This window comes from Artibeus jamaicensis, unplaced genomic scaffold, assembly GCF_021234435.1.
Source record: "Artibeus jamaicensis isolate MK-2021 breed Jamaican fruit bat unplaced genomic scaffold, CSHL_Jam_final contig_233, whole genome shotgun sequence".
NCBI lineage: Eukaryota > Metazoa > Chordata > Mammalia > Chiroptera > Phyllostomidae > Artibeus > Artibeus jamaicensis.
This window is the reverse complement of record NW_026521486.1, coordinates 42,212,031-42,227,969: the sequence shown is the minus strand read 5'-3', so window position 1 is coordinate 42,227,969 and position 15,939 is coordinate 42,212,031.

Genomic DNA, 15,939 nt, shown 5'->3' with positions numbered 1-15,939 from the left:
TACTATTGTATTTTGATTTTTCTTCATGTCTCTTTCATCATCATAACAAAAATAAATATAATAAACAAAAATGCAACCAAAACATTAAAGTTAGAATAAAACCTCACCAGCATAAAATGAATAAGGGAATGATAAATTTAATATCATTTTTCAAAACATCATAGGAAAAACACAGAATGTTATCCCATGACTTAGCAGAGTGCCTAAGTGTATTCACACTGCTATCTCTGAATATGCTATCAGAAATCTGAAAAATTTTGATGATTTTCCCTAAAATTCTACATCTTCAAGAGAAGTGGATCGGGGGCAGCCTGAAGGAAAACCAATGAGAAGCATGTAAAAGCAGAAGTCCGCACTCACCATTGCCACCTATCGGAGGAGACACAGAGACAAAACCAGCACCAAGGCTCAGCAGTCTTTAGTAATTTGTTCTGAAACTGAGGGCAGGAAAAGAACCCAGAAAGGAAAAATTCAATTGATGACCTAAGGAAAAGCTTGAAGGCCCTGGTGGGGAAGTGGGGAGAGAAATATGCTTCTGAATGATAATGGGTGCTCTTTAATTAGAAAAGCTCTAAAAGTAAAATATAGTTGAAGACATGATTGAAAGAGAAATAACATATGATCTCCCCTATGAGTGGAACATAATCAACAAAACAAACAAGTAAGCAAAATAGAACCAGAGACATTGAAATTAAGAACAAACTGACAGTAACCAGAGGGGAGAGGGATAATGGGGGATACTAGGGGAAGGGCCACCAAGAACATGTGTAAAGGACACATGGACAAAGCCGAAGGGGTAGGTTCGAGGGTGGGAGGTGGGGATGGGTGAGGTGAGGGGCATGGTGGGTGAAAATGGAGACAACTATACTTGAAAAACAATAAAAAAACTTCTTTGATAAAAGAGCTGAACTTATTACTTAAAAGTCTTATAAAAATGAAAATACTGAGATATGTTCTGGCTAAGTTATTGAACCTCAGAAATAAAGATTTCTTTCAGTCACGTAAGTGGCTAAAGCAAGTGACCAAAAAAAGAAGAGACCAGGAGGGTCTCTCATATCCTCCCAGGAATAGTTGGTATTGAAGACAACAGATCACTTTTACCAAGTTTTGAAGAGAAGAATATTACGTCCAGCCAGTTTTTCCATTCAACAAGCAAGCATTTTTCAAACATGTTGAAGACCAAGGGAATATGGCTCCCAGGATTTTTTTTTTGAGAGAAATACAATGATTGATGATTAAATCCTACAAATCAGAAAATGAACAAGAAATTAGTAGCGAAAAGAACAATGTAAAACCTAAAAGCAAGAAACAGAAGAGTAAGATCTACAGCTTTCTGGTAGGAAAAATGTAGATCAATAATTGTTTACCGAGTTATGAGACAAGTTTCTCAAGTTTGCAGCAATTCAAGAATACAGATCTTGCGACGTTTTCTTGTGAGAAGGAAAGAATCTGATTATTGAAACCTGTGGTAGGGAGCTGGTGCCCTCAGATTCCTAGCTTTGGTGATGTACACACCTGCTTCCACTACTCAAATGAGCATCAACTGAGGTCCTGCTTAAATAGTTTCTGCAGACCTAATTAAGGTTCCAAATCAGCTGCCCTTAAAACAGGGAGGTTATCCAGGTGGGCCAGGTCTAATCACATGAACTCTTAAAAACAGAGCATTTTCTCACATACTTGCAGAATAAAACAGATTTATACCATGAGAAAGACGGTATAATGTTGCTGACTTGAAGGTGGAGGGGCTATGGGGCCAGGAAGGTGAGCATCCTCTAGTTGCTGCAAGCAACCCCCAGCTCATACTCAGTAAATAAAAAGGGACCTCAGTCCTGCAACTGTACATGTATGAATTCTGCTGACAATGAGAATGGCTTAGAAGTAGTTTTTTCTCAGAGCTTCCCGATGAAAATTCAGCTTGGCCAACACCTTTGTTTCAACCTGTGATACCCTGGGCGCAGAAAACAGTCATATTGTGCCAGTCTTCTGACCTGTTACAAATGGGTGTTGTTACACACAGTGAAATTCCTGGTAAGTTGTTACATGGCAATAGAAAACACATATAAAATCTAACCAGACAAATAATAATCACAATGAAGAGCTCATGAATGTGGAAACAATGCTTAGAGTTGGTCAGTGAATTTATATAAAAAGAAATGAGATAACCAATGACAAAACACAAAAAAATTATAGTCACTCAATTTTTTTCTTGAAACAAACGTTAAGCACCTATGTGACAGGTACTGTTCTAGGCATGTAGAAACTAGACAAAATAGGTCCTTGTGAAGTTTACATTCCAATGATGGGGAAAGGAAAGCAGACAACAAACAATAGAAATAAGGAAAATGTGCGATATGTTAGATGGTAGTAAGTGCAACAGAGAAACAGAAACTAGGGAAGGTGGATAGAAAATTTGGAGGGAGGGTTCCAATGTAAGTAGGGTGGTCAGGAAAGGCTGCCATGACAATGTGGCATCTAAGTAAAGCCTGCATGATGCGAGGGAGAGAGCTTGGCAAAAAAAATCTTGAAGCAAAGGGATTCTAGGCAGAGGAAGGAGGTGGGGACATGCCCGGTATAGCTGAGGAGGGCAGTGTGGCTGGAGTGAATTCAGAGGATGACATGAAATGTATAACAAAACAGCATTGCGTAGGGCCTGTAGGCCATTGTTGAGACTCCGAAGGGTTTTCCTCAAAAGGTTGACAAAACTATGGCTTTTATGAAAGAATACGCTGGATGCTATTTTGAGAAGTAACTGAGGGGGCACAAGGGCAAAGCAAAGACTATTAGGGGGCTGTTGCAAAGATCAGGTGAATTGATGAAGACTTGCCCCAGAGCTGTGGTCAGGAAGGTGCTAGAAGATGTGTAGTTTCTGGATGTGTTTAGAAGGTAGAGTCAGCAGGATTTTGTTCACCGTCTAGCTGTGGGGTGAGAGGGTTGCAGGAACTGGCACCTGGAAGACAGGATTGGTGATAACCAAGGTGATAACCAGTCTTGCCTGGGGGGGAGCAGGTTTTCTCCTGGAGAGGTGGGTGTGGGGCGTATGAAGTTTGAGAGGCTCATTAGGAATCAAAATAGTCCCAGAATAGAGTGTAAATTGTATAAATCTTCATAATATAATAAAAGACAAAAACAAAATACCAAAAACCATAAACTGTGTAACAATGTTCAGCTATGAGGACACATGGGAGGTAGGTGGTCAGAGGATGAATTTGAATGTTTACGTCCACATCTTTATATTAGGCCATTACTACTGCTTGCTGCTGACATATTTAGTTAGAAATAATAATATAAACCTTGAAGTTTTCATGTTCCTGTAAAATGTAGTTTAGAAAGCTATTTTAGGTCATGGTGTCTTTTTAGATAAAGAAATAATTCATCTTTAACAATTCATTTGTTTCAGTTCAGCTTTTGTCCTTTTACATTAGAATACAATGACATGCAATAATTTTGAAAATTAAAAAAGTAGGTACAGTTTCATTGTAATAGTATTATTTTGGTCTCTCAACTGAGTACCTATACCTCTGTGTTTATGTATGTATAAAGAAGTGTCTAAAATTAAAGTCACTGTAATTCAACAGTGATTATTTCTAGGTGATGAAATAGTTTTTTTAACTTTATTTTTTATGCTGAATGGCTTACTTTTTAAACATCCAAATTTTACAATCAAATAAATATACACGAGTTTCTATATTTAAGAGTAATAATGTACAAATTACAGAAGAGTTTTTTTACTTCTTTTGTCCTAATAAAAATTCCATAATAAGAAGCAAATATCTCAGAGGACCTCTGGGAAGCCCATCTCCAAGCCAGACTCATGACTAAGGCGTGTCTATGTTTACCATGTCCATGGTGATAACCTCATAAACACCTCTGTCTAAGGTGATTCACCATTGTTTTGTTTGAGAAAGTGAGAACTAAACACGATCAATTTTGTGGGGCAGCGTTTATCACAGGTAAATAAAGAGACTGAATTATTCATTGGCAGAATGCTTGACACCCGAACAACATCCAGAGGTAAAACATAAAATGACCAACTGCTACCTGTCCATTTGGGGATCATGTCATCCAGTGTCTTTACTCAGTTTTACTGTTTGCCCTTTCTTACCATTACCAAATAATCAGTGACTCTTTGCCTCCCAGAATTGGTATCCTGCAGCCTAGAGTGGTAGGGCCCAACAGAGTAGCCTCTAGTCACAGTAAGTTATTTAAAATTAAATTTATTACAGTGAAATACAACTTAAACCTGCATGTCTCCTTACACTGGCCACATTTCAAGCACTCAGTGGACAGTGGGTTCCATTTTGGGCAGTGCAGATACAGAGCATTTCCATCACCTTGGAATGTCGTAAAGCAGCGATTTCCAACCAGTGTGCCACGAGAACTTTTAAAACGTGTGATGCCCACCTATTTAGTCAGGGGCACGACCTCTCTTCCCTCAGATTGTCAAATTAAAAAATGACAACAGCCAGTACGACAATATCCGTCTGAGATGAATGAATGAAAATGAAACATTTTTTGTCTGATTGGCAAGAAATATATTTTTGGTGTGCTGTAGAATTTTAGCAATTAGCTTGTGTACCATGAGATGAAAAAGACTGAAAATTGCTGCTCTAAAGGCAGTGCTGGTCTGGAGATCATTTGCTCCGTGAAGAAAGTCATTTAAAAATGCTCCTTTAAAATGTTTTCTCTGTGTTTCTCTAGGTCAGTATTTGAAAATTGCCATTTTAAGGAAAAACAAGACATCTTATGTGATATCCAGTGATTTAAATGAGTTTAAGAACAAAGCATTAAAATTAATTTTAGTAGAAGTTAAAGTTGACTTCTGAATGATGATGATGACATTGTAGACAGAGCCTGGTCTCTGGGCTAACGCGAATGTGAAATCATCTTTAAATCTTAGTCTTTGAATAAATAAGTATCAGCCATTGACTTAATTCCTATGTTCAGTCTAATCATAAAGAAACCTGTAAGTTACAATTCAGAGCAAATGCAGAAACTTTTTCATTACTTTAGATTTCTTCATGAGGCATTTTACAAAGCTTCCCCCCAAATTAATTGTGCATCCTCAGCTGTATTGGCTTATTTTTTTGTTTGTTTGTTTCTGGGAATTTAAATGGCACTTAGATCAACCATAGTTAAGGTGTCATGGGGGATGACCTTTCCTTAAGACAAACTTTTAATCTCAGCAACCCATGATCTGGGTTAATAATGGAGTCCAGCCAACTAATCCCATAGATTAGTGTAAAGTATCTCTTGCTTACAAAGCAAAATGTCAGGACGCTTGATGTTAGAGTTTACTTAATTTAATTTCTTCCACCAAAGAGTAAAATCGCCTCTCTACAACTGGGGAAAAGTATTTATATTAATGACTTACTCTGTGGACACCCATTTAATTACACAGATAATGCTTTCTTTTCACTGAGGTTTTTCTGTTTGTTTTTAATATTTAGTAAGCTAGCTCCTTTGATGTATTTAAAAACATATTTCTGTCATAGTTTACTCTTGCACATGGAGGATATAAGTGAAATAATGTGACTAAGGTATACCTAAATTCTCCTCATTTTGTGAACCAATTTTTGATTCAAAACCCTCTCATAAATGACTCTTTGACTCAGAATTCTTTCTCAGTGTTTCTGATTCTCTGGGCTATAAAGAGAGTAGCTGACAGAGTAGCTTTTCATCTCCTATATTTTCCTCTAAGGAGCTGATGCCCAGTCAGCAACTTTTAGCATTTGCTGTCATTTCTTTAATGATTAATATTAACTTTATTTGTATAAAATTTATGCACTGCTTTCAAGTCTTTCTACATACACAATAATTTTTAAATACATGCTTATTTATATTATAATCAAAATATTTTAAATGTCATTGAACTAAACATGTGTGATGCCAACTACACTTGTTAGTTAACTGTACTGAGGTCGATATTGGCATCATGACCAAGTTCTCACACGCTCAGACAAGGTCACTTATTTTAAATATGCCTCTGTCTAACTATGATTGTGAGATTCTGATACAGGGTGCAGCCAGGGCCCCCCCCAAAAAAAAAAAGATTTGGAATGGTGTCCAGAATTCAAAGTGTATAGGAATAATGGAGAGACATGTAAGATGTCCTCACCCCTTCCCCCCCACAGGTGTGAGTTGGGGGGAAGGGACAGTTTTGTACAGCCACAGCCTTGCAGCTAATCCATGGCATTGTCTTTTAACATATCTATAGCCTTTGGCAGTCACTTGGATATGTTAAATGGCTGTGGCCAGGCTTGGAGCTAGGGGGATGAAGTCACTTCCCCTAAGATGTAACTGGGGGCAGGTCCCCCAAGTTACAGCCCCTGCGTAGGGGCTTGGAGAAGATTGGCTCGAGGACATGGGATGATTACTGCCCAGACTAAGGATGGCAGCCCAGTAAACTTGTATTAATACAGAAATACTGGCAGGTGTAACTGATCTTGGGAGGAATCGGAAATAGGGGTACAGAGGAAGATGGGTGCTCGGATTTAAAAGCCAGACACAGCAGCCATTGAAAGAGAGAGCCACGCGGTTTCAGCAGAGTGAGGACCCCCTCTTGGTGAGGTGAAAGAGGGAGCCACGTGGTTTTGGCAGGGTGCGGACCCCCTCTTTCCCAGGTGAAAGGGAAAACCACGCAGCTTTGCCAGAATGGAGATCCCTGCAGCCAGGTGAAGAAAAAAGCCACATGCTTTTGGTGGAGTGCAGACTCCTGCAGCTTTGGTAGAAGAGGCCCACGCGGCTTTGGGGTGGTCCTTTTGGCCGCGGGGCCTGAAAAGCAAGAGAGACTTTGATTGGAACTGGGTACAAAGGACTCTTGCCAGTGGACCATGAGAGGGTACCACAGTACTTTGGATTAACTCGAGATCCTGCACAGTGACACAGCTGACGGTGCCAGCGACCTGCAACACAGACGTGTGCTCTTTTCCTGATTTACGGTACCCGGAGTTGGGACAGTGGGAGAAGGGAGCGCTGTGTGGGTGTAGGTGTATACCCTAAAGGACTGTGATATTTTAGTGGTGGCATTAGGCCTGAATAGCATTAAATAAACATTTTGTTTCCTTTTCACAAATCTCTGGCATTGAGAGATGTCTTTCCAATTGGCGGCGGACAAAAGAGCCCAGTAGATTTTAGTATTTTGTTTTGGGGAGGTGCCCCTGTTGTATAGCAGTTTTGGGCATCCCTAGGTGGGCCAAATATTGTATTGTCCCCCGACCCTGGACCTCTTGTTCGGTAACAATTCCATTTCTGAGATGTCCGGAAAACTAGGTAGGAGTTGAGACTAGGGAGCGACAGCAACTTCACTTCTTGCAGAGTGCTGATCTTCCTTAAAAAGGGGGAGCTGTTTTTAACTCCAAGCTGCCTCTCTATAAACGCACGCCCTATTGTTGATAGATCCATCACTTTTTCAAGAAAGCCATAAACCTAATATTTTACATGAATTCAATTGACAATGTGTTAAAGACTTAAACAATGAAGGCCGGTGAAGAGCATGTGCTGGCCAAGTCTGGGCTTAGGTAATGTATTAAAAAGTAAGATAAAAAAGTTAAGAAGAGGATGCTTTCTTGGCTTGGCCCTCATTTTAGGGTACATGACCCTCTAAGGAGAAGATATTTACCAGTTTCCCTAGGATGAAGATGAAATTTCATCACCTAGTGTATTTCAGGCACTTCATTAAAAACAGCTAGAACATGCCCTTAACCTCTTCTTCTTTGACCCTTCATCTATTCCACTGTCTGAAATGCCCTTGGACTTTAGGACAACAGATTGGTGAACTGAAGGGAGCCTAAGTGCTTGAAGACGTCGTAGAACAAAAATTACCAAGCTAGTTCTCCTTTGCCAACCTCTGGAATTTTCTAGGAGAGGAAATACGTTATGTATTGTTTAAGCCAGTGTTTTCTTTTTCTTTTTTAAAATTGATGTTTGAATACAGTTGTCTCCATCTTCCCACCACCGATTCCCCCTGCCCTACCCACCCACCCCCACCTCCTACCCACCTTTGACTTTGTCCATGGGTCCTTTTTACATGTTCGTTTACGACCCTTTCCCTTCTCCCAGTGTTTTCATTGAATTTGAAATTTACTCATAAATTCACTCTGAAAGTTCAAATAAGCCTGTATTTATCTTCATCTCTGTTATCAACACTTTGAATCAACTTTCCAGAGATAATAACTAAAAATCCTACCAAGTCAAACAAAACCGGGTAGATTCTTTAAATGATTAATGAGAAAATATATTTTAATGATTTTAAAGGGGTCTACTTTATAATATTCCAGTGTGTCACCAGGATGCCTGCAGCTAATGAGAAGCAAATAGTTTCCATTACTGACTTCCGCACCCTTCCCTGATTTTATGGGTCTACTTTTTCAAAGCCAGAATAATCCAACCTCCCATCTTTCAGAATTTCTTTTCTAAAAAGTGTTGCTGGTTTTTCTGTGGTTTAGTTCTTTAAGTGGCTGCATACTTAAATATATACTTAAAATTATAGAAACCTCATAGGAACTTTCTAGAATTTTTCTAGGTTATTTGGAAGTATTATCAGAAGACTCAGGTAAATGAAAGCAATCTCAGGAATGAATGATAGGATGTCATTTTCCATAACAGAGTCTAAAGAATGAATAGAAAAGAATCAGCTGATCAAGAGCCCAGCTCTAAGGAGAGCCTTTTGCAGGAGGTAGAGGCAGATGGGACAAGCTGGAGATCAAAGAGCTTCCTGTGGCTATTCTGGGGACAGAGGTCTGAAGCAACTCTTTGATTTTGGGTTTGGCCACCCACATGGCTTATTTTGCCTCTCTAGAATGGCCACCCAAACCGAGCATTTCTCAGTGCCAGACAACAGAATATGTCATGGAAAGAAAAGATCTAACCAACTTGGTTTGCTGGTCTTGAAGAGTCATCACTAAGGAAAACCTTGTTATATTAATTAGAAGTAAAAAAAATGATTAAAGAGGGAGTAAGAAGAAAAAAAGCAAAATAACAACAACAACAAAACAGATTCTTAGCAAAAAAAAATTTAAGGAACTGGAAAAGGTCACATTCTTTATTTGATTTTTAATGAACCAAGATTTTGTATAGTTCCTCAGCTGCCTTGAGGCACCATTTCTCTGGCTAAAAAGCACTTGATTATACTAAATAAACCAAAAAATAAATTCACTGTAAAGACCCAGGGATAGATTTTTTTCCCTGGGGGTGGCTGTAAGAAAGACTAGAATGATATTTTTTTCAAAGTTTGAGATGATGGAACAGTATTATAAAAACTATGGTGTAATTTTCTTACTTTTGGTAATTAAAGCACAGAAGTAGTTTGTCTGTTAAAGTTTAGCACACACGCTTTTATGACCAAGCTCATATCTAGGATGATATGAAAATATCTTGATATGACATGTGTGAAATCCAGTTAAATAATTAAGAGAAAATAATTTATTTCTTTTTGTTTAATATTAATATTGCAGAAGTTTAGGATGCAACTTGAAGGAAGTTTCTTCAGCTGTGGAATTTAAAGATACAGATCATTTGAACCAGTGATTATTTGTGCCCACTTCCTCCTGTCACAGTGAGCAAAACTTAAGCCCATATGAATCATGTAGTTAACTCAGTGTTGCTAGATCTGGGACATAAATCTATTGTTTAATAATATTCCTAGTAAACTAGATTTTTTCCCCAAAGAACTGTTGTATTTTCCAAGATTTTTCAAATGTTAAAATCCTTCCCCAATTGGATTGCTTAGAGTATTCCATTTCATACTAGGTTAAGCATTTCTAATGTATACAATCTGACTTTCTGTAATAGAAATATTTTAAAAGCAGGCATTTCTACTCAAATCAGAGAACATCACAAATATACAAAATCAATAGTATCTCCTTGCCAAAAATGCCAATCAGTACATCTTTTATGAAAGCTGTTTTCCTCAGCAGTATAAACAATCCCTCAGGGACTAAAATGGTTTATGTTAGAAATCTGCCTCTTTCCCGAGTGCAGTAATTCTACATGAGAATGGCTGAATTGAATAGAATAATAAAACTGCATCTATAATTTTTACTAATGTCATGAGCAATATTTTAAATGATCAGATTATGCTTCGGGTTCTTCTTCAGACCCCTTTTAATCCTCCTTCTCTGGTATGATGGACAGAGTGAACTCTGTTACCTGGAACCATCCAGCACGTTTCAAAAGCTTCATATCATCCCTAGATGTGTTCTGTCCAAATGTTCCACTTCCTAACCCCTTAACTCCAGCCAAAGAGGATCGTTTCTTTTTCTTTTCTTCAAGTCCATTCCATTTTCTACTCAAATTATTTTGAAGTAGAGTATGAAGGGAAATGATATGCTATTCTTTACCAGTAATATTTGCATTTTAACTCTTGCCAATCAAGTCTTACTCCACTCTTCCTCACGCTGGGTCTGGTCAAAGAAACTGCTTCCCACAGATTCTGAGAGTTCTTGAGCATTTAAAAATTTTCATCATTTGGTGATTATCTTTAGATGATATCTTAAAAAGTAATGTAAGTATGTTCTGGATATTCCGAATGACCATTGGATAGCTTAATACTTTTCATGATTTTAGTCTTGGAGTTTGTGTTTACATTTCTATTGGTGGTGGGTAGTGATATTTTATTGCCTTCGGCTAACAAGAAATAAGCAGACATGCACTTAATGGTAAATGATGGGGTTGCACTAAGTGATGCCCATATGTCCGGCTTGCTTGCCAAAATAGAGTAATTAGTATTGAGAAATGGTAGGATAATTCAGAATATGGTACAGGCTTGTGAGCAGCAAATTAGTTTTGGCAAAACAACATCAATGATCATATTAAATCACCTTTTCATTTCAACATTACAGGTAGATTTGTCTCATTTTTAACTCTGCTTTGGTAAGAGTTATAAGAAATTTACAGTTAATTTTATGCTGTATTTATGTTGTATATTTAGGTAACATTTTAACAAATAGTTTTAGTCAACACGGATGGTTTATGATTGTCTGGTTCATTTGTTTGTTTTCAGCTGTGCTTTCCTCCAGTTTAAGGGACACAAAGCCAAAAGAGATAATAATATAAAAATCTAAAACCCATCAGACAGATGGTCTTTTGGCAATTCTCAAATCACAAGGTACCAAGACTTGTCTTCCCAATATTTGGCTTTGGAAATGGCAAATATGTAAGCAATCAATCAGTCAATGCATCTAAGCACAGCAGAGTAAGTGTGGAACAGAATGTTAATTTATCCTATTTTAAAATATCTGTATAACCATGCTCTCCACAGGGATCTGAAATATCATCATTTATAGACCACAAAAAATTAGAGAGACTCTTGAACAATCTGAATTATTTCTGCTTACCCATCCAAGTCTTCTCAGTCCCATGGAGACCCACGTGATGCTGTGGACTTTTACTTCAACGGATGTTAAAAGCTGCCCCTCTTTGAGGTTTTCTGTTATTTTTTCTAGTCATGGCTGTGAACAGTATAAGTGCTATATAAATTCTATAAGTTTAAATGTGAATATTTAAAAGTACTAAAAATCTTTCTTGAAGTCATTTGACAGCACTGAATAATTTCTAGGAACATTTCTAAGAAAAACAGCTAAACCCAAAATTAATAAATAATACCCAACTTTTTTTCAATTCTTCTAATTAAAAATATCCACTTAATTTATTTACTTTTATTTTGCGTATTAGGTATCTTTACAGTCTTACCACTTCATTTACCTCCATCACAAGAGGATTTCAGGCCACCATTCCTCATCACCTGGATTATTGCTCCTATCCCTTCTTTGACCAGTTTTACTCAAGCCAATACTGATCATTTTCAAGCCACTTTCTACGCTGCTGTTTGAAGTGGGTCTAGAAGGCAAACTTTATTATTTCACCTTTTATTTGCCCTCCGTTATGGTAAGTAAATCACAAGTTTGTTAACGTGATTCACAAATGTCCTCATGATCCACTTCAATCTCTCTAGACCCGATCTTCATGCTCCAACCACTATCCTTTTGACTTCTAAATCTCCCTTTGACAGATAAATTCTCTTATTATTCCCTGTGTAATGGCCAATCCTCCTCCCATCCACCTCAGGTAGCACCTTAAACACCATTTCCTTCGAGAAGCTGTCCTTGACATGTGGACTGCAATTGCCAAGCCCTCTGTTGAATTCCCCAATCTTAAGACTTATAGTACTTGATTATAATTTATTTTTCAACCACCAGTTTTTCTTATTGACTAAGAATAATGGCCTTTATAAGTGATTTGTGGGAGGTTGTGCGAGAGTCACAGTTCCTTGCATAACAATATTACTTTAGGATGTAATTAAAAATGTAGCCTTATGCATCAATAGGATTATTGAAATTTCTAACCTAATTTACTTATTGAAGAATAATATGCATATTGAAAAGTACACAAGTCATACAGGTACAGCTTAATGAATTTTCACCCATACAGGGAAAAAGTACCTCCCCAGAAGTCTCTTCATACTCCCTGCCAGTTACCACCTTCACTCATTGTCTCAAAGATAATCAATACCTTGACTTCTAATGAAATAAATTAGTTCTGAACTTTTTCATTTTTAACTTCTCTTTTGTACCCAGATTCTTCACTAAACAAATGCACGTGAGATTCATTCTTGTTGTGTAGCAGTAATGTGTTCATATGGAATACTGTTTAAATATTCCATCATATAAAATACCATAGAAAATTTATTTAAGAGACTATTGATGGACACTCAAACTGATCCCAAATTCATCTTTCTGCACAGTGCTAACATGAGCACTTTGATACTGGGTACCGACATGCTCACATTTTTCTCTTGTATACACCCAAGAATGAAATTGCTCTTTCACAAGGAATGCATATCTTCACAGTTTCTATAGAATATTAAAATATTTTATATAAATAAGAAATTCATAGAAGAAGAAAATACAAACAGTAATCACACAAAGATGTGGTTAGTATATTTAGTAAGCAGAGAAATGTAAATTAAAACACTCCATACATGACCAGATGGGCCAAATTTGGTATCTACATAAGATCAATTTCAGATGGGGAAATGAAAACCTCAGCTGCTAGATGAAGTGAAAATTGAAGCCACCTTTTTAAACTTGTGTGTCTTTATTTGCTTATTACTATAGCTGAACCCTAAAAGAAAGCCTTGATGGATTAGTATGTATGGGTAAAACAATATAAGGTAGGCATATAAACTATAACCTAGTAAACTTTCATTACTGAATACATACCCCAGGAAAATTCTCACAGAAGTTTCGAAAGAGGCATGTAAAGAATGTTTGCCATAAAATTGTCTCTAGCAAGAAGATTTTAAAACAGAATGGGTATGAAGAAATGAAGTGTAATAAAAGCAACCAGGGTACAAACTAGACCTACATAGAGTATTATGGATAGATTAGGAAAAAAAATAACCTTAACTGAAAGAGCTGGGAAACTAGATAAAATACACAGCAAAGCACAATTCATGTAAATTAAAACTAAATATAATGATACCATTTATCATTCACAGAATAATACATTTATAAATAAAACAAAGAAGGAGAACTGAAGGGACAAATATAAAATAATGACAGTGAAGTCATAGTAGAATGTGGAATTGGATTTCAATGGAGAAAAACACATTACAATACAGAAATAAACAACAACAAGAGACATCCTGCCTAGATAGTGCATTAGTGTGCACCGCGCATTGTGGGGTATCATTGACGATATCAGCCTGATCCTATGCTCCTGTGCTACAAACACTTAGGAATAATATGTTACAGGAACAAGGCTCAGAGAAGGAGGTAGTGGCTATTTCCTGAGAGTGCAAGCGTAGATAGATCTCTACCTCTTCAGTGATGACTCTTTATTTAACTTATTCCTCACCCAGATGTTTTCACACACTCAGACTGGTAAACACAACATTGTCAAAAGCTTATTGTTTTCTTTTACTAAAGATGTCTCATAATAAATTATGTGGAATAAGCACATTTTCAATCAAGTAATATGAAAAGTATTTGCAGGAAAATGTGCTAAAACACCAAAAACTGAAAAATTTGCTTTTTTTAAGTCCATTCAATATGAATGTACTAAGTCCTTATGACATATAAAGCCTCGTGCTTCTTTCTGAAAATGAAAAGAAACAGAGTTCAGTCTGATAGGCTACTTTGAACTGTTATCTTTACAGTAGACATAAAGGTAGAAACTATTTCCCCTGGCATCCAATCTCATCTGAGCTCACCACTGGGATTCCAGCCAGGTAGGCTAGAGTCTTGCTTCCTCAGCAAACTAAACAAATATCATTAATGTCCTAACCTAAACATAATCTCACTTTCTTTAACCAAAATTTGGTCTAGAAGATGCAAGTGTCCATAACAGCAATTAAAGGCCATATTTTATCATCTCTAGTACATCAATTTTTTACAGGTTAGCAACTCCGAAAATGGAATGCATCTTACAATCAATGAGATCTTTCAGTTGCTCTCAGCCAAGAGATAACTATGACTTGGTTGTTCTTGTCTGTACATAGGAGACCTTGACTGGAGCTGTTTATATGGTTATTACTTCACTTAGGTTTAAAGTATTTTGAGGATAACACATGTTAAGTTTAATTGTTGTTAAATGTCTTAGGATCCATCATTGAGAACAAAAATGTATTGTGTATGGAAATTCACGGAAACAGAATCTGGACATATAAGTATACCTTTGCTCTTCCTCTTGGCCAGATGGGACAACTTCATTTGCTTAAAATGCTTGTCAGAAAATAATTTAAGAGTCTTTGTTTTGCACTTTCTACAATAGTCCCCCCTACTTGTGGGTGATACATATCAAAGACCCCCACTGAAACGGTGGGTAGTACTGAACCCTGTGTACACTATGTTTTTCCTAAACATACATATCCATATGATAAAATTAATTTGTAAATTAGACCCAGTAAGAGATTAACAACTAAAGATAAAATAGAACAATTATTACAATATACTGTACTATAATAATAGTTATGTGAATGTGGTTACTTCTCAAAATAACTTACTGTACTCTACTCACCTTTTTACTTAAAGGAAGCACCTTACAGCTTCCCTTTGCCATATCCGAATTGGCAGCATCACTACTCATGTGCTTTGGGCCCATCTTTAATTAAAATAAGGGTTACTTACACAAAAGCACTGTGATACCACAATAGTTGATCTGATAACCAAAACAGTTACTAAGTAACTAAAGGGCAGATAGCCTCTATAGCGGGGACACGCTGGGCAAAGGGGTGATTCACATCCCAAGTGGGGTGGAGTGAGTTGGCATGGAATTTCATCATGGTACTCAGAATGGCACACCATTTAAAATATAAATTATTTCTGGAATTTTTCATTTAATATTTTCTGATTGTAGTTCTGTGTGCATAATTAAAACTGCAGAAAGGAAAACCATAGATAAGAGGGGACTACAGAAAACTACTTTTGTATAACAAACCACCCGCAAAACTTTAGTGGCTCAAACCAAGTATTTGTCATCTCATATATTTCAGAGGGTCACGACTCTGGAAGCAATTTGCTTGGGTGTTTCTGGCACAAGGTCTTTCATGAGGCTTCAGTTAGGCTTTCAGCCAGAGCTGTAGTCATCTGAAGGCTTGACTGGGGCTGGGGGTTACGCTTGCAAAATGGTTCACTCATTTGGCTGCTGGCTGGAGGCCTCAGTTCTTCACCATGTGGGTATCACCACAAGGCTGCCTCGGTGCTTTCAAATGTGGCGCTTGGCTTCTCCCAGAGCAATTGATGGAAGACAGACAGAGAGACAGACAGACATGCCACTTTGGTTTTTGATGATTTAATTTCCAAAGTCCTGCACTGTCGCTTCTGCTTTATTGTACTCACTGGAAATGAGTTACTAAATCTAGTGCAATCTCAAGGGGAAGAGAATTACTTTCCACCTCTTAAAAGGTGGAAAGGAGGAAAGGAAAAGGTTTAAAAGGAGGAC